Source organism: Aulonocara stuartgranti, assembly GCF_965226115.1.
Source record: "Aulonocara stuartgranti genome assembly, chromosome: 12".
Lineage (NCBI taxonomy): Eukaryota > Metazoa > Chordata > Actinopteri > Cichliformes > Cichlidae > Aulonocara > Aulonocara stuartgranti.
The window spans coordinates 39,038,067-39,057,394 of NC_138948.1; the positions used below are offsets into that span (position 1 = coordinate 39,038,067).

At 41.4% G+C, this 19,328-nt stretch overlaps 1 protein-coding gene and 1 long non-coding RNA gene across 8 annotated transcripts in view; one reads left to right on the forward strand and one right to left on the reverse strand.

The window, feature by feature from the left end:
* The first annotated feature begins 1,589 nt into the window (after nt 1-1,589).
* pdzd2 (PDZ domain containing 2) overlaps nt 1,590-19,328 on the forward strand; it is a 93,370-nt gene continuing 75,631 nt past the window's right edge. For 2 of the 7 annotated variants that reach the window (XM_082555301.1, XM_082555308.1), the window contains exon 1: nt 1,590-1,973. The gene's annotated coding sequence lies outside the window, so the exon portion shown is untranslated. Of the gene's footprint in view, nt 1,974-5,990; nt 10,132-10,293; nt 10,342-17,779; nt 17,851-19,328 lie in introns of those variants that run through there. The other 5 variants (XM_082555304.1, XM_082555305.1, XM_082555302.1 and 2 more) reach the window with 5 other exon arrangements.
* Nucleotides 15,093-17,651, reverse strand: LOC309719319. The gene is made up of 3 exons (XR_014280221.1): nt 17,487-17,651; nt 17,274-17,386; nt 15,093-15,595 (listed from the first exon to the last, which is right to left on the reverse strand). It is a non-coding gene; the product is annotated as an uncharacterized lncRNA (long non-coding RNA).

Below are 19,328 nucleotides of genomic sequence, written 5' to 3' on the forward strand. Positions count from 1 at the left end.
AAATAAAGACAGAGTGTTTGAAGGGTTAGTGAAGTCTGGCTAGCTGAAACATAGTGTGCTACCTGGTGGTGCTAACATAGTGTAATGAAGACCGAGGAATAGTGGTAACTAATAATAATGAAAGTAAATGTGATTGGATGAATGCAGTCCGACAGTGACCAGTGATTATTTTCAGGGGCTTGTTTGTGCCAAAAAAAGGAAAATGCAAAGCACTGCAACATGTTAAAAAGATGGCCGCCTTAATAAACTCAGTAGGAGCTTGGAACCAGAGGCAGGGTTGATACGTCACCATATATGACCTATTGTTCTACATGTTGGAACAGCAGGTCCTACTAAATAATGATGACGTGCACCAGACACGTCTTAGTATCAATAAGCATAAAACAAGAAAGGCACTGCTAAGTGAAATGAAAGGGCACAACTGGTAGAACTCATGGGGCTCAATCTAGGCTGACTGCTGCAGAGCCATGTGTTTACCTGAGGACACCAATCACCCACCTTGATGGCCCGGTGGAAGCACCTTCAGTTGAACTAATCATTTACTGTATGACTTTATCAGTCCCCAACATTTTGGCTTTCTTTATAACATTGCCCCAGTTCAGTGCTCTGTGTGGGTATTCAGTTATGGACATTTGTGCTCTCTCTGAAGGTCCCACCAAAGTGTTTCAGTGGGGCTGAGGTCTGGAATGGGCCTTTGCAGCAGCTTGACTCTTTTCTTTTTCAGCTGTGCTTGGGATCATCGTCCTGTTGCACGACCCAATTAGAGCCAAGCTTTAACTGTCAGACAGATGGACGCACATTTGACAGATGGTCCACACTTCATGCTCCACTCAGTGATTGAAAGGTGCCCAGATCACCACGCCTCCACCACTGTGCTTCACAGTTTGTGGTGATATTTAAAAGTGGTCCTCTGCACGCCGCCAGACGTCTTCACTTTGGTATCGTCTGTCTGAAGGATATTGTTCTAAGTGTTTTGTTGTTCATTTTGCAGCTTTGCAAACCTAAGCTGTGCTACCACACTGACTTTAGACAGAAGAGGCTTCGCCTGGCAACCCTTCCAACAACTCGTATGATTTCAAGTCTTTTTTCTAATTGTACTGACATGAAATGCATCATTTGAGATGCAACACAGGCCACCTATATCGCCTTATCCCAAGAATGCATTAAGGTGTTTTTTGTACTTTTCTGTACTCTGTAGGGTCCTGTAAATGATTTTAACATGGTTGTATGTTGAATATATATGTGAGAGTGTGCTGTTTGAGAAGAAGAAAGCCCAGGTCTACCAGTGCACTAAAGGAGGTGAAGAACAAAGGTTACAATGTTAGAGAGATGTCCATGTGTGTGGCATCATAGTAACCAGGATGAATAAGCACAGTCACGTATACAGTACGGCTGGTTCCATTTGAACTTGGAGACAGCCAGAGTGGAAACACCGAGCAGCATGCTAACATCTGCTAATTCCTGCTTCATGTTGTAACAAGTTCAAGTTGGGAGAGTTGGGAGGTCAGTTTGACAGACCATAGTATTATTACTACTGTAGAGTTATCACACGATGTGATGGACAGCACATCACAACACGTAGTGTTGGGGAGCCCACGGGGGGAGGAGCTGGGCGCAAAAGAACCACCTCAACAAATCTGGACGTGACTCCACCCTCCGTGTGCAGTGGGGAGTGGGGCGGCCGAGTGACAGTTCAACCCGAACCCAAACCACCCGTGACTGTGGCTCAGCAGGCTGAAGTTTGACTTTGTCTCTGTGTTTTTTTTTCCTCGGTGTTCCCGGAGAGGATATCGGGACTTCTGAAGTTTGGAGCCGCTTTTCTTCAGAAGCTTTGCGCCACTTTATTCCTGCACACAGGCGCTCTGTGAAGCGCGCCTTTCATCTCTCTTTAAAAAGGAAAAAACCCGCTGAAAACACGGAGGATTGTTCGAGCTGGAAGTGGAAGCCTTAGAGGAACACGGTGTAGCCCGCAGGTACAGTAGCTCTGCGTTATCTTCGCACTGAGTACGCGTTTAGAGACGTGGACGGTAACACAGCAGTGACTGAGCCTTTGCGAGTGTGTCGCTTTCACAGAATAGGGACACGCTGGAAAACAGCGAGCATCAGCAGTATCCGCTTGGCTGCACAGCTCTGGACCGTCTGAGCGCTTCACTTTATTACGCATTATACGGACAGCTGTGAACTAAATAAGTCACGTTACTGAAGACTTTCAGATACTAACTAATCATAACCAACCAATCTGACCAGCAACGTTTTCTTTAGAAAAAGTTTGGTGTTAATGCATTATTATTGTTATTGTTATTATTATTATTATTATTATTATTATTATTATTAGTAGTAGTAGTAGTAGTAGTGTATCTAGATACATGTCAGCAGAAGGTTAAACTATATAACCTCAACAACAGCACCGTGTGTGTGTGTGTGTGTTGTTTTTCTTCTTCTTGAACTTATAATTTAAAAGCACAAAGCGTGAATGTCTCTGATGTGTTTACCGACCATCAGTCTGTCAGACACACCGAGTGATTCCTTAAAGTTCTCTCTGCTCTCTCAGCTCCATTCACTGTTGCTTTCAAGCTCTTTTGGCTCCAGCTTTAAAATGACCTCATTAAGAAGTAATGTGATTTCTTTTCAGTGTAGACTGCCATCCAACATTCACAGCCTACCACCCTCACGAGCCACACAAGTACTTAGTTGAACAGAGCATGTGAAATATGTACAGTATGATTATGAACATGTTGTATACGAAACCATCCAAACACATTTCACTGCTACATGTCTCATGTCTCTGATGTCTCACTGATGTATGAGAGGAGACATCGTGGGCTTCACTAGGAAAAAAAACACAAATACTCTGCAATACCTGGTCCTGGTACTGATACTGCAGATAATATGGATGTTTTTCCCAGGTTCCAAATTAGAGTGACTTTGTGTGTGTCTGTATGTAAACGCCTTGAGACAGCTGTACTTGCTGTGAATTGAAATTGAACTGTGTCGTAACAGAGGTCGAAAGTAACAAAATACAAGTACTTGGTAACAGTGCATAGAATCTTCTGTTATTTTTATTGTTGTCCTTTATTTATCCAGATCAAAGTTTCCAAGAGGGCAGCACATAAATACGATACATAACAATATAACAAATGCAATATTCCACACAGACACAGGAATAATATGCAACAATGACATTATAAGCAGTCACACTAACCAGAGGAGCTTTTCTCTCACTCATATAAATACAACTAAAGTCCCACATTGTAACTATTTCTGACCATTTCAGTTTATTCTGTGGATTATTCCAGAAACACAGCCATATTTAAATGTTGTTGTTTTTTAATTGTGTTCTGACTCAGGGGACAAACATTTGTATATTGTTGGGAGAGCGTAGGCTAGACTGGATGTGGTTTTTACACATAAACACACAGATAAGAAGGAACCAGGCCAAGGAGACATCGATTTACCAAGAAACTGTGTATGCAGGTGAAAGTGGATATGTGAGGTCTGTGGATATATGAGGTCTGTGGATATATGCTGTCTGTGGACATGTGCAGTCTGTGGACATGTGCTGTCTGTGGACATGTGCTGTCTGTGGATATATGCGGTCTGTGGACATGTGCGGTCTGTGGATATATGAGATCTGTGGACATGTGCGGTCTGTGGATATATGCTGTCTGTGGACATGTGCGGTCTGTGGATATATGAGGTCTGTGGACATGTGAGGTCTGTGGATATATGCGGTCTGTGGACATGTGCGGTCTGTGGATATATGAGATCTGTGGACATGTGCGGTCTGTGGATATATGCTGTCTGTGGACATGTGCGGTCTGTGGATATATGAGATCTGTGGACATGTGCGGTCTGTGGATATATGAGATCTGTGGACATGTGCGGTCTGTGGATATATGCGGTCTGTGGACATGTGCGGTCTGTGGATATATGAGGTCTGTGGACATGTGAGGTCTGTGGATATATGCGGTCTGTGGACATGTGCGGTCTGTGGACATGTGCGGTCTGTGGATATATGCGGTCTGTGGACATGTGCGGTCTGTGGATATATGAGGTCTGTGGACATGTGAGGTCTGTGGATATATGCGGTCTGTGGACATGTGCGGTCTGTGGACATGTGCTGTCTGTGGACATGTGAGGTCTGTGGACATGTGCTGTCTGTGGACATGTGCGGTCTGTGGATATATGCGGTCTGTGGACATGTGCGGTCTGTGGATATATGCTGTCTGTGGACATGTGCGGTCTGTGGATATATGCTGTCTGTGGACATGTGCGGTCTGTGGTTATATGTGGTCTGTGGATATATGCGGTCTGTGGATATATGCGGTCTGTGGACATGTGCGGTCTGTGGATATATGCTGTCTGTGGACATGTGCGGTCTGTGGATATATGCTGTCTGTGGACATGTGCGGTCTGTGGATATATGCTGTCTGTGGACATGTGCGGTCTGTGGATATATGCGGTCTGTGGACATGTGCGGTCTGTGGATATATGTGGTCTGTGGATATATGAGGTCTGTGGATATATGCTGTCTGTGGACATGTGCGGTCTGTGGATATATGCTGTCTGTGGACATGTGCGGTCTGTGGATATATGCTGTCTGTGGACATGTGCGGTCTGTGGATATATGAGATCTGTGGACATGTGCGGTCTGTGGATATATGCGGTCTGTGGACATGTGCGGTCTGTGGACATGTGCTGTCTGTGGACATGTGAGGTCTGTGGATATATGCGGTCTGTGGACATGTGCGGTCTGTGGATATATGCGGTCTGTGGACATGTGCGGTCTGTGGATATATGCTGTCTGTGGACATGTGCGGTCTGTGGATATATGCTGTCTGTGGACATGTGCGGTCTGTGGATATATGCGGTCTGTGGACATGTGCGGTCTGTGGATATATGCGGTCTGTGGACATGTGCGGTCTGTAGATATATGCGGTCTGTGGACATGTGCGGTCTGTGGATATATGCGGTCTGTGGACATGTGCGGTCTGTAGATATATGTGGTCTGTGGACATGTGCGGTCTGTGGATATATGTGGTCTGTGGATATATGCTGTCTGTGGACATGTGCGGTCTGTGGATATATGTGGTCTGTGGATATATGCAGTCTGTGGACATGTGCGGTCTGTGGATATACAGAAAACATTATTTAGCAGTAGCAGAGAGAACAGTGACATACACGATTTCCACAGCCGGTAATAAAACATGGATCAGGAAACAGGATCTTTAAGTTCTGGTCTGATGCATCAATCAGCACATCAGCATAAAGACTCCAGTATCTGTTCTACGTCAGATTATCAAAACAAGCTTGTTATTTTTCTTTTAAGAAGTTTGAGGCAGGTTTTATTTCACATCAGTGCGTGCCGTCAAAATGATGAAAAAACATTTAATTTATGCATCATTTGTAGCGCTGTACTAAGAGTTAAAGTGGGGCAGAACAATCCAGAAGTGTTTTTGAAAGGAGAAATACAGGAAGGGGTGGGAGGGAGAGCGGTTCGGTTTGAAGGCGAGGGCTGTTCAATGCGATCTGAAATCTAAAGCTTACATGAGAGCGACCTTTAATATACTATATACTGGATCAGTATATGATGCAAAATGTCATATGAACCTGAAGTGTGTACAAACTGTGTGTTATTTACAGGGTGCATGAAAACACTGCAGGTTAGAGCAGGACGACGGCTCACAGTGAAGCTCACAGCAGAAACTGATTGATTCACTACAACTAATGTTGTACTAATGCACTAAATATATTATTTTGTTCTTATTATTAGTAGCACAAGGCTCAGTTAGCTTTGGACAAAGTAGTAGAAACATCTTCAGAAAAGCTGCTTTTCACTTTCTGACTGTGAGTACATTTCACAGCCTGCACGCTTGTTCAAGATTTCAGATTTTTTAACACAAGTACTGTACTTCTGCTGACCCTCCTGTTCTCAGGTACAACAATGATATGTGTGGGTCAGTTTGACACACGTCATTGTTAGTCGTCCAAAAGTGTCAGACACCCAAATATTCCCATAAACAGTGTTTATATGTCATGATTAATCCATTACTAACATTTCAATCAATATTTAATGCAATGTAGCTCACAGATCATGGTTCAATGCTGATATATAACTCGTTTTTTCATAAAAAAAAATGAGTATTTAAACATTTTTAATGTACATTGAAAAGTCCTGCATACAAAACAGAATGTTTTCCATGATATTGACTTTTCTAAAATGTAGTAATAATAGCTGTAAGCGTGTTGAACATTCATATCTCAATTTTCAAATCAGATTACTGAGAGAAAATACAAAGTCTCCAGAGACGTGTTCTGCATCCCACAGACTGGCTGCTGACTCACAGACCCAGCCAGGACTCGCAAACATGCATCCTGTCAGTTCTCCTTCAGATACACCGTCTCTTCAGATTAGCTGTTTTCAGAATGACTTTCTGTACCGAGCTCTGTCACACGAGTCACTGCCACACTAGTGGGACTTGGCACCGTTTGTTATTGTGTTTCGTGCACTTTTGGCTGATGTGTATCTCAGGATGAAGATCACAATATTTAACCATTTTTTGATAATATTGTTGTCCTTGGAGGGATATGAATAGGGATGGGTACCGGTGTCGCGTGCCATGATGGCACCGGTTCTGACATAAACAGTAGTAACCAGACCGAAAAGCAGCGCACATTTCGGTGCTTTATTTCAGTGCTTTTTTTTCCTGAGCTGTGATACACTTCTAGCCAATCATTTTACGTTTCCGAGGATAGTAGGCGGGGCCAGGTACGTACGTTCTTTTAGAGCAGAGCTACAGATTAAAAATGCCCAAGGTGAAGCGGTCAAAGTCTGGCTGTACTTCACAGCAAAAGATGCAAACTCAGCAGCAACAAGTGCTTTAAGCTGATACTGTGATACTGTCAAAGGAGGTAACACCTCGAATCTGATGAAACACCTGGCGACGCATAGCGTTTTTTTTAAATCCCAGAAATGCGCCGTATTTGATAGCTTGCTGCGAGACCTCACACCGAGCACATCTACTGCGGGTGGGTTGCCTGTTATGCAACATCCCCCAAAAACCCGAAGAGGAGAGTCCTGGCCCCTAGCCCTGCCAGTGTAGCAGAAATGATGAGGATGATGATGCAGCAGCAGCCGTTCTTCTCTGCGTGAGTAGCTTAATGTTGTTCATGTGTAATTTACGTTGAGTAGGCTAACCACGTTATTACGTTAATGCATGTAAGGTGAACTAGCAAACATCATCATAGCTACATGCGGCTGTCTTCTTGTTTGATGGCAGATGCTCCCTTCACCCTGGCCAAAAAGGCTAAAATGACCAAAGAAAAAGTGGAAAACAGCTGAACATGAGAGGTTTTTGGACAAAGTTTGTGTTTTTTCCATTGTTTAAGCACTGCTTCCAGCCAAGAGTGATACCATATATGCCCCATAGCTGCAGAAAAGGCTAACGTTGTTATCTTTTTACAAAAACAGCTGAACATGAGAGGTTTTTGGACCAATTTTGTGTTCTCCATTCTTTAAGCACCGGTTTGAGCACCGTTTGAGCACCGGCACCGTTTCAAAAGTACCGGTTTGGCACCGGTATCGGATAAAACCTAAACGATCCCCATCCCTAGATATGAACAGCAGTTTCCTCATTTGGTTCATAATCTGAATCCTGAGACTTCAAGATGTTCTTCAGCCACATCCTCCTCAGACGAATCTCCCACCCTGTGATCAAAGCTCCAGAGCCTGCTGGGCTCTCAGCTTTTTACTTCTGCTGCCCGTTTGGTAATAAACTGACAGGCTGCAGAGTCCTTATGTACTCTGCTCATTTCCTGCTGAGTGTACATTCAGTGTGGTTGGAGCTGGCCGGAGAGCAGAAAAGGTTCCCATCAAACGTCATAACATCACTTTACACATGAGGTCAGTAAGTCAGTTGTGTGTTTGAAGTGAAATATGGCTCACCCCGTTAGCCTCCACTTTGACTGCCAGGTCAAACTGACTCGAACCGTATCTATGTAATATGAACCTGCAGGGTTACAGATATGTCAGATGGACCATTTATATGTTGATCACACTTTTTTAGCAAAGCAAAATAAGTTTCATGTTAAAAAAGCAATTTGAACCATTTTTTAAAATGTTTTTCAAATATCAAAACAGTCAGTTGGACCCACAACATAACAGAAGGGTTAAATAAAGCCTGTCTGTACCTCAGCTGCTTCCCTGTCACGGTGTAGAGGAAACAGCCTGAGCTGCATTGGTAATGAGAGCTCAGCACAGAAGCAGCAGAACCAGAAATCAAGTAAGACGAGCCTCAAATTCCTAACAGCAGGGTCAGCTGCTCTCCTGATCTCAAGTCATTTTTTGGTATCAGAATTGACCATAATGGATCAGTTGGGGTGACTCTGGGTTAACAGGCTCTAAAACTCATCCTGACAACCATCAAAAGGCTAAACTTGAAGTTTACATACATGACTTCACACAGTGCGCTGCTTACTGTACTTCTTTCAGAGTTAGTAGTTCTGTGCCCTGTGGTCTCAGTTACACTGCTGTAATTCAATTCAGTTCAATTGTATTTATACAGCGCCAAATCACAACAACAGTCGCCTCAAGGAGCTTTACATTGTAAGGTCGACCCTACAATAATACACACAGACATAAACCCAACAATCACATGACCCCCTATGAGCAAGCACTTTGGTGACAGTGGGAAGGAAAAACTCCCTTTTAACAGGAAGAAACCTCCGGTAGAACCAGGCTCAGGGAGGGGCGGGGCCATCTGCTGTGATTGGTTGGGGTGAGAGAAGGAAGACAGGATAAAGACATGCTGTGGAAGAGAGACAGAGATTAATAACAGATATGATTCAATGCAGAGAGGTCTGTTAACACATAGTGAGTGAGAAAGGTGACTGGAAAGGAAAAACTCAATGCATCATGGGAATCCCCGGCAGCCTACGTCTATTGCAGCATAACTAAGGGAGGATTCAGGGTCACCTGGTCCAGCCCTAACTATATGCTTTAGCAAAAAGGAAAGTTTGAAGCCTAATCTTGAAAGTAGAGATAGTGTCTGTCTCCTGAATCCAAACTGGAAGCTGGTTCCACAGAAGAGGGGCCTGAAAACTGAAGGCTCTGCCTCCCATTCTACTTTTAAATACTCTAGGACAGGGGTCAGCATTTGGACCCGGTTTCCACGCAAAGGTAAACACTGGGAGCCGCAAATACTTTTTGACATCTAAAATGAAGATAACACTGTATCAAGGGCGTAGACTTGGCGTGGACGGAAGGGACATGTCCCCACCAATATCCTGCGATTATTGAATTGTCCCCACCAATAATTTGATCTCTTCGAATAAAGAAAATCAAGAAAAAAACGATCTGTCAGCGTCTCATTCACCCAGCGGTGCAGAAAGAGTTAAATTACGTTCTCTACTGGAGTCCTACATCATGTGACAAATATGGCCAATGTGATTGGCTGAGCCTTTCAGGGAGCTCTGTTTAGTTTCAGCAGCGGCAAACCTGCGCTGCGAGGAGGAGAGGAGGACGGCAGCAAAGAGGAAGAACCTGGATATAAGAAAGTATTTTTCAAAGAAACCTGTAAGTCACTTAAAGCCAAGTTCACTCATAAAATGTGTCACAATAACGTTACAGGCTGTGCTAGGCTTTGGCCCACATCAGTCTGAAACTGTATGTAACCACGAATAACGTGTTTGGGAAACTAACTGCATAACAGGCAGCACTATTAGTTCTCTCAGTCTCAGAGCAGCGTTTCTCATTTTGATTGAAACTGTCAGAAAACGTCAGCCTCGAGCAGCCCGGATATTAGTTTACAGAGGCTGTTAGAATTATATGTTTAATGTTAAAATGTTGGTGACACAATAATTTCATCCTAATCGCACTGACGTATTCATAGGGTTCATTTTTGAGATAAAATGTCATCATGATATGCAAATATTTCAACCAACCCAAAGCTCAGAGAGCAATGGTGACAGAAGGTCACAGGTGAAATTGGATGATGACTTGTTGGTTCATGACTGTATTTGAAGCACATGTGTGACTGCATGTATGTGGAATGTCTCACTGTTATTGATCAGGTGACAGAGGCAGCTCTGCCATGTTGTAGCTCAGACAGAGGTGAAGAGGCGAGCTCACAGGTGACTGGCTGATGATTTGGTGCTATAGATTAACTAGTATTTATTATCATGACAATTGTTAGGCTGCTGATGTAAATTGATTCATTAGTGTATGTTTGACAAAGAATCTGAATTGACACGTCTCACTTTTATATGGCACAAATCAATGTGTTATTTTATCAGGTGGCAATATGTCCCAGTGCAGTCAGAGGGGAAGAGCCAGGCCCAAAGGTGAGGCACATCAAGCACAGAATAATAATTGTAATCTGAGGATAAAACGCAGGTACTGCATTCAGTGTCCCCTTAGTGCTAATGTATCAGAGATGTTGGTGTAACTGAAGTAATGTTGTTAAGTCCTTGAAGTCATATTCTTTTATTGTCATGACTGTATTTGAAGCTATTTTTATGTTTGTATGATACCTGATTTATATGGAATATGGCTGAAGTAAACTAAAGCCTAAAATACTTAGTCAGTCATTTGTTTAATAGTAATTTAACATTATATAATTCACATGTAAAACTATGAATTGTAATTTTAAATGGTTTAAAAGCATGTAGAATAGCATATGTAGGCAAGTATATTTCTCCTTTTTTTAAAATCAAGAAGCAAAGACAAAAAGGGAAAAAAAGAAACAGGGTTCGATGGTTGAATCGTCCGTCCCCACCAACGCCAAAACCAAATCTACCCCCTTGCACTGTATATATTGTTTTTTACTTGTATGCTTTGTGTGAACAACTAAAGTGTGTTGCTTATGAAATCCATGAAATGCTACAGAGAAAATGACATGTTATTTATGTAATGAACACATTTTGAACTCCTAAAGAAATATAACAAAAGGAAAGACACCCAGCTGAACTAAAAGGATCCAGGAAACAAAAACTGTTGTGAGCCGCCACCCTCATATCGCCTTTGGGCTTTTGGAGCCTTGACCTGACTTTTAAAAAATAATTGGAAAAAAAGCACTATGCTGCTAAAAAAAATAGATATTTGCAAAATTCTGCCTAAATATGTATTTTACCTGGTTAATGTCTGTGGCGGGGCGTGGTCTGCAGCGCCGCTGCAGGGGAGGCGGACGCACCTGAGCGTCTGTGCTCTCTATGCTGTTGTTGGTATATGTCGGGCTGTGAGCTGAAAAGCTACAGCTGGCTGTATGCGTACAGCAACCGTGTGTGAAAAGTGGTCAATAAAGAGATGCTGAAAAGCGTGTTCATGCAAACACCATCGGGTCTTTCGTGATATGTTTACAACGGGACTTCTGCTCCTGAACCTCTGCGCACAGTGTCTGCAGATCGGGGCTGTACGAAGTCACTTTCATCTTTACGCAGGACTGTAAGCTGTCGTCTGTGAGGCGTGAGCGGTGTTTGTTTTTAACATAGCTCACAGTGGAGCTGCTGACATAATGTGGATCCGAAGATCCATAATTGGCCTACCTGGGGTTGAAAGTCTCGATAAATGCATGGCGTTTCGGCGGGTACACCGGCTTCCGCGAGCGTGACGCTTATTTTGAGCGATGAAAAAATAAAAAAATATTTCAATATCACAATAATCTTCCAATTTAGAACTACAAGTTTAAAAAAAAGAACTAACATAAAAAAAATACACTTCAGCTAAATACTTTTAACTTATTTTCCCAAACCACCTTGTAGTGTGGTTATATTAAATATAAGAGAAAGAGAGAACTTTAGGAAATTAATATAGCCACTACAATGATCATCAAAACGATGAAAAAATATTGGCGTAAACAGTTTATTTTGCAACACCACGAAACAAACGATAGCGTAAAATGAAACGATAGACGTTTTTATATCGTCATCCGATATATATTGTTATATCGAACAGCACTAGAAAGCAGTCTTACATATTTGTTTAATATGTGCGTTGAAGGACATGTCCTGGTCAAAAATGACTCCAAGGTTCCTCACAGCGTTACTGGAGGCCAAGGTAATGCCATCCAGAGGAAGAATCTGCTTAGATACCATATTTCTAAGATTTTCAGGGCCGAGTACAATAACCCCAGTTTGATCTGAATTAAGAAGCAGAAAGTTAGCGGCCATCCAGGTCTTTATGTCTTTAAGACATTCCTGCAGTTTAACTCATTGGTGTGTGTTATCTGGCTTCATGGACAGATAGAGCTGGGTGTCATCAGCATAGCAGTGTAAATGTATGCTATGTCTTCTAATGATGCTGCCTAAGGGAAGCATGTATAATGTAAACAGAATTGGTCCTAGCACTGAACCCTGTGGAACTCCATAATTAACCTCAGTGTGTGAAGAGGACTCTCCATTTACATGCACAAACTGGAGTCTATTAGATAGATATGATACAAACCACTGCAGTGCAGTACCTGTAATACCTACAGCATGTTCTAATCGCTCTAATAGGATATTATGGTCGACAGTATCGAACGCTGCACTGAGGTCTAGCAGGACAAGCACAGAGATGAGTCCACTGTCAGAGGCCATAAGAAGATCATTTGTAACCTTCACTAAAGCTGTTTCTGTGCTGTGATGAGCTCTGAAACCTGACTGAAACTGCTCTATGTTGGTACAGGGCATTGAAGATGATAACAGCGGGTGGATTATATTCTTAAACTTAGTTACAGCGCTTTCAGAAAGACATCTACTGTGATAAAGTCTACTCTCCACTGCTGTGTAATCAATTATTGTAAATGTAATCAGGAAATGATCAGACAGGAGAGTATGGAAGAAATATAGTATCATCAGAATTCAAGTATTTTTAGACATTGAATTTATGACACTGAATTTTTATCCTCCAAATTTCCCTGCAAAAATATTCACCTGCAAAAATTCACCTGCAAAAATTCACCTGCAAAAATTCAACTGCAAAAGTGATGAACTTTAATGACCCAAGCCAGAGCAATCAGCACCAGATCGAGTCGAGTGGCTCTCGGCCAATTAAATTACGCTGTTTGATCACATGACACCGTTAGCCAGCAGTGTGTCTCCTAAAAGAGAGCTGTTTAGAGGTGAGTGATTAAGTTTTTCTCCTAAATAGAGATCATTACAGAACGCCTAGTCCTACTTAAAATCCCATTTATTTTTATTTTATTATCTACTCGAACTAAGGAAAACGTTTGACTAACTCAAAGACAATTTCCACGCCTCCCCTGCCTGACTGCAGAGGCAGTTTTGAATTTAGGAGCAGCAAGATGGAAGCGGCAAACCCTGGCGATTCTCCGGTAAGTATATTGTTTTTTATCTTCAAGTTTGTCTTTTGAAACGTTAATTTTATTTAAATCCGTTGCTCACGTATAAAGTACACAGACGGGGTCTTTGCTCAACTCGTCTGAGGCGTGTCTCACTAAGCGCTACATGCTAGCATCCTGCTAACCGAGCTACCCTTTACATGCTGTGCTTTAGAAAATAGGATACTCGTTAAAAAATACTCCGCAGATATTGATAGATAGACGAACACTGCAAATATAATGTTGTAAACGAAAACGGCCTTTGGTGAAGGGGTAAAATACACCATGAATAAAGCCATAGATTGAATGGCTGCCATGGTTGCAGAACGGCCTGATTTAATGACAAGAATGGGGAAGAGTGAGGCGAAGTGAACCAAAGCCACAAAACACGGTCAGACAAGGCGGCAAAAGGGCAGTGATCTGTCCGTCAGTATGAAGTTGGTGTGTGCTTTGGTGAACAAAAACTCCAGACCGGTAGCAGGAAGATGGGAGACTCGTGTTTCACTGGAATAGTGGTGAATTAAAACATCCTTTGTTGGGGACATTTAGGTGTAAATGCATCCATACAGGTGAGACAGAGGCAGACCAGACAGTGAAGAAAACAAGGCAAACATTAGAAATATTAAAACGGAAATATAGGATTAATATAACATACAATTGGGGAAAATGTAAGGAACACAATGTAAATGATATTGTAAAGTCATTAAAACAGCATACTCTGATTAAAAGAAACAGATAATTGGGTAGGATGATGATGATGATGATGATTTTGATGATAATAATAATAATAATAATAATAATGTTAAAGAACATGTACAAGATGGGTATGTATACTTGTAGCCAGAACTTAACAACTACAAAGTTGTAGCATGCCAGACCATCTTGATTGAATGTAACTTCGCTCCACACAAGTTTTATGGTAGACATATTCATATTGGTATCTAATAAATGATTAATTCTTAGATTTTATCAAACGTTAATTTATAAATTGTTTCTGTCTTTATGTGTTTGTTTCAGATTATGCAAGATGTAATTATTCAGTCAGCAAGACACTTGCTGCAGTTACTGACATCATCCAACTGAACTGCTGCTGTGATGAATCAGAATACAAGGTTTACTTTAGCAAGACTTATGAGTTAATGCTACATTTAACTAAATTGTTATATATTTTGTGTCCAATATTGTCTCCATATGATTTTGTTTTTTGCAACATCTTGCAGAGAACAGAGTCAAGGTACCAGCTTGGTCAACCCTAAAAGACCATCTGTTCATCAAGAAATGACCAGGTGAAAAAGTCATAAACTAAACACTCTGCATGAGCATGGAATTTAGGATGCAACTTTATATCTTACCTGCTCTACACTCAGGGCTTGAATTACAACAACAGTCAATCACATAAAAAAAAAAAAATACTTTTGGTAGTTCTGTGTCTCTCTCTCTCCTCCAAACCCAGATGGCTGCTGGTACTGAACCGGGTTCTGCTGGAGGTTTCTTCTTGTTAAAGGGGAGTTTTTCCTCTGCACTGTCACTTCATGCTGCTCAGTGTGAGGGATTGTTGAGGTTGAGTCCATATGTCCTGCGAACAACTGCTGGGCAATGACACCATGCAATCTTCTGGGATTCCTTGGATAGAAAACCTGTGAGCTGCACTTGTCCTTGGTCTTCACAGCTCACCTTTTTACTGTTTATTGAATCAAAATGCTCCAGTGACATGGATTCTACATTGTAACTGATGTGATGTTCTATAAAGTGGTTTTAATAAAAAAAAGGCAAAAATTAGTTTGTTTCTTTATTCAATTTTTGAACAGTGATACTCATTCAGTAAATGCAAATTATTTACACGGCAGTGCACTATAGGCATAAATCTAGACCCCTAGATAAAACATGATGGCATTATAGCAGTGACAACTCCTCCACAGTAGCAGGTGGGATTTCTTTTTTGAGGACGGCTCCTTTTACCTGTCACTACAGATGGTCTGTTTGTTCTGATCAAGAGCCTTTTTTTGGGCAGCTGAAGAGGAGAAGTCTATCTTATGGCCAACCTCTGACTGTATCTTGGTCATATTACCCAGCAAAACCCAGTATGCAGGTTCATCTGTAACAGTCCTTGTGCCACAGATCACTGTTGCTTCTACATTAAACAGAAGAGCAGTGACATGGGTGCAGGTCTCCGTGACTCCGGCCTTACAGCTGCAGTGGGCGGCTTCAACCTTCCCTGTGATGCTCACAGTGACCCATGGCTGCAATGCTGGTTCATTCAGTCTTTGAGAGTGCAGGACCTGAAACACACACAAAGTTCTTGTCTTTAAATGAACTATGAGCCAAGGCTGACATAAATGTTTTATCTACTTAATCATTAATGTAACAGTGTTTAGAAAGTTAGCACATACATGTAATTTTTCATTTCTTTATGTGTCCATCTATAGAACGCTGCATGTTATAGTGTAAATCTGCCTGTTCTGTCAGAAACCTGCCTGCAGAAAATGAACCTAAAGGATGTAATGCAAGGATGTCATCACTTTCAAGATGGAGAAAGCATAAAGTGACAATTATGAATCACTTAATATGATAAGGAGATTCTGCAGGTCATTAATCAATGTATAAAATTAAATAAAATTATTTTTAGTGACACAAGATACAAATATGGAAGCAAGATGTATAATCGCTCAGTTTGGGGAAATTGTGGGTAGCCTGCAAGGGCCTCAACTTCTCCATACCCACAATGTGCAACAAATGGGCACAGCTATCTTCAACAGTGGAACATCGGCCAGTTACTTCCAACTTTAACGCAGCTTGTAGTCTTGGAGAGCAGCACACCAAAACTGCATGCACAACTTCTGCTAACAGTGGAAACGGATTAAGAAATCCATGCAAACAGATTCATAAACCGAAAGAATATTATTTTACAGGATTAATGATCATATCAGCCGCTGGCTGATCACAAACCCTGAGGGTGTATACGAGAAGCAGAAGAAGCAGAGGGAATATCCCGTTTAAGTTTAGATAGTATTTGTAAAGATATTGACCATATCCTTTTCTGAAAGTGTGGATATAATGGATGGGGTAAGGTACTGACATGCTACAACTTTGTTGTTAAGTTCTGGCTACAAGTATACATACCCATCTTGTACATTTTTTTATTTTATTATTATTATTATTATTATTATTATTATTATCATCAAAATCATCATCATCATCATCCTCCTACCCAATTATCTGTTTCTTTTAATCAGAGTATGCTGTTTTAATGACTTTACAATATCATTTACATTGTGTTCCTTACATTTTCCCCAATTGTATGTTATATTAATCCTATATTTCCGTTTTAATATTTCTAATGTTTGCCTTGTTTTCTTCACTGTCTGGTCTGCCTCTGTCTCACCTGTATGGATGCATTTACACCTAAATGTCCCCAACAAAGGATGTTTTAATTCACCACTATTCCAGTGAAACACGAGTCTCGCACCTTCCTGCTACCGGTCTGGAGTTTTTGTTCACCAAAGCACACACCAACTTCATACTGACGGACAGATCACTGCCCTTTTGCCGCCTTGTCTGACCGTGTTTTGTGGCTTTGGTTCACTTCACCTCACTCTTCCCCATTCTTGTCATTAAATCAGGCCGTTCTGCAACCATGGCAGCCATTCAATCTATGGCTTTATTCATGGTGTATTTTACCCCTTCACCAAAGGCCGTTTTCGTTTACAACATTATATTTGCAGTGTTCGTCTATCTATCAATATCTGCGGAGTATTTTTTAACGAGTATCCTATTTTCTAAAGCACAGCATGTAAAGGGTAGCTCGGTTAGCAGGATGCTAGCATGTAGCGCTTAGTGAGACACGCCTCAGACGAGTTGAGCAAAGACCCCGTCTGTGTACTTTATACGTGAGCAACGGATTTAAATAAAATTAACGTTTCAAAAGACAAACTTGAAGATAAAAAACAATATACTTACCGGAGAATCGCCAGGGTTTGCCGCTTCCATCTTGCTGCTCCTAAATTCAAAACTGCCTCTGCAGTCAGGCAGGGGAGGCGTGGAAATTGTCTTTGAGTTAGTCAAACGTTTTCCTTAGTTCGAGTAGATAATAAAATAAAAATAAATGGGATTTTAAGTAGGACTAGGCGTTCTGTAATGATCTCTATTTAGGAGAAAAACTTAATCACTCACCTCTAAACAGCTCTCTTTTAGGAGACACACTGCTGGCTAACGGTGTCATGTGATCAAACAGCGTAATTTAATTGGCCGAGAGCCACTCGACTCGATCTGGTGCTGATTGCTCTGGCTTGGGTCATTAAAGTTCATCACTTTTGCAGTTGAATTTTTGCAGGTGAATTTTTGCAGGTGAATTTTTGCAGGTGAATTTTTTTCAGGTGAATTTTTTGCAGGTGAATTTTTGCAGGTGAATTTTTGCAGGTGAATTTTTTTCAGGTGAATTTTTTGCAGGTGAATTTTTTTCAGGTGAATTTTTTGCAGGTGAATTTTTTTCAGGTGAATTTTTGCAGGTGAATTTTTTGCAGGTGAATTTTTGCAGGTGAATATTTTTGCAGGGAAATTTGGAGGATAAAAATTCAGTGTCATAAATTCAATGTCTAAAAATACTTTAATTCTGATGATACTATATTTCTTCCATAGGAGAGGGTTTTCAAGAAACACTGTTAAATGTTCAGTTTCTATGCCATATGTTAAAACAAGATCTAGAGTGTGATTAAAGTGGTGGGTGGGTTCTTTTACATTTTGAGAGAAGCCAGTTTGATTTTCCGAGTTTTACAGCTGGGGTGGATGAGGCTAAGCATCAGGCTTTCAAATGAATTAAAAGTCTGTCTGAGTCTTTGGTTGATTAATCTGATTGTTAAGTGATGATGTGACGAATCCTACTTCCGGGCCTAAAGTAGTCTGCGTTTAATATGGCTTTTGTGTTGTTAACATCTTTAATGTTATGTATTTTCTTCTATTTAATCTCAAAAAGCTCCTAAAATAGTGAGTGATCACTGTTGACCTCCCTCGGCTTTTATTACCGCTAATCATTTATTTAAGCTCAGTTTTTAAAACCTTAGGATGTAACTACAGCCCAGCCCATGCAGCAGTATATGAATGACTAACCTCGTATTGTGGATGGATTATCTCAGTTGTTCTCCTGGCTGAAGTTTGGTCCTTTTACAGCATCCCGCTATGCGATTACATTTGTTCCTGACCACCGAGAACACTCACGTTAACTTTTATCGAGTGGAAAAAAAGTTAGCTTGTTTATATTATGCTAACATAGCTGTGTCGCTAGCGGTCACGTAGCACATCATTATATACCAGCTAGCCCAACTTCAGTAACCCTACAAACGTCACTGCTGTTTAGTTTCCTGTCTTCATTTACGCTGGAAGTGATAACAGAGCTGTACGTTTGAATCTGTTTCCAAAACCCCGCAGTCAGGACATGCTATATTGTATTTAGATAGAAGCTAGCGAGCTAACTCCCTGCTAACTTCTAACTCCGTTAAATGTCATAAATTCCGTTTTCATGGATGCCTGGATGTTAAACTCAATTGTTACACCTGGTAGAGCAGAACGCTGATCATTTTATTAAAGATGAAAGACTTTAGACAGTTTTTCAACTCTTTTTTTTTTTTCTGTTTGGGAGCTGACACAGTCTCTATGGAGATGGGTTTTTGGGGGGGTAGCAGGAGGAGAGAAGCTGCAGAGAGGCGTGTAAGACTGCAACTCTGCTTCCTGGTCCCAACTCTGGATAGTCATATTATGGGGGGTTTAATAAATTTGTCCATATTTCTAGAAATGAGAGCTGCTCCATCCAAAGTGGGATGGATGCAGTCTCTCCTAACAAGACCAGGTTTCCTCCAGAAGGTTTGCCAATTATCTATGAAGAACACATCGTTTCTGGGACACCACTCAGACAGCCAGCAATTTAAGGAGAACATGCGGCTAAACATGTCACTCCTGGTCTGATTGGGGAGGGGACCAGAGAAAACTACAGAGTCCGACATTGTTTTGGCAAAGTTGCAC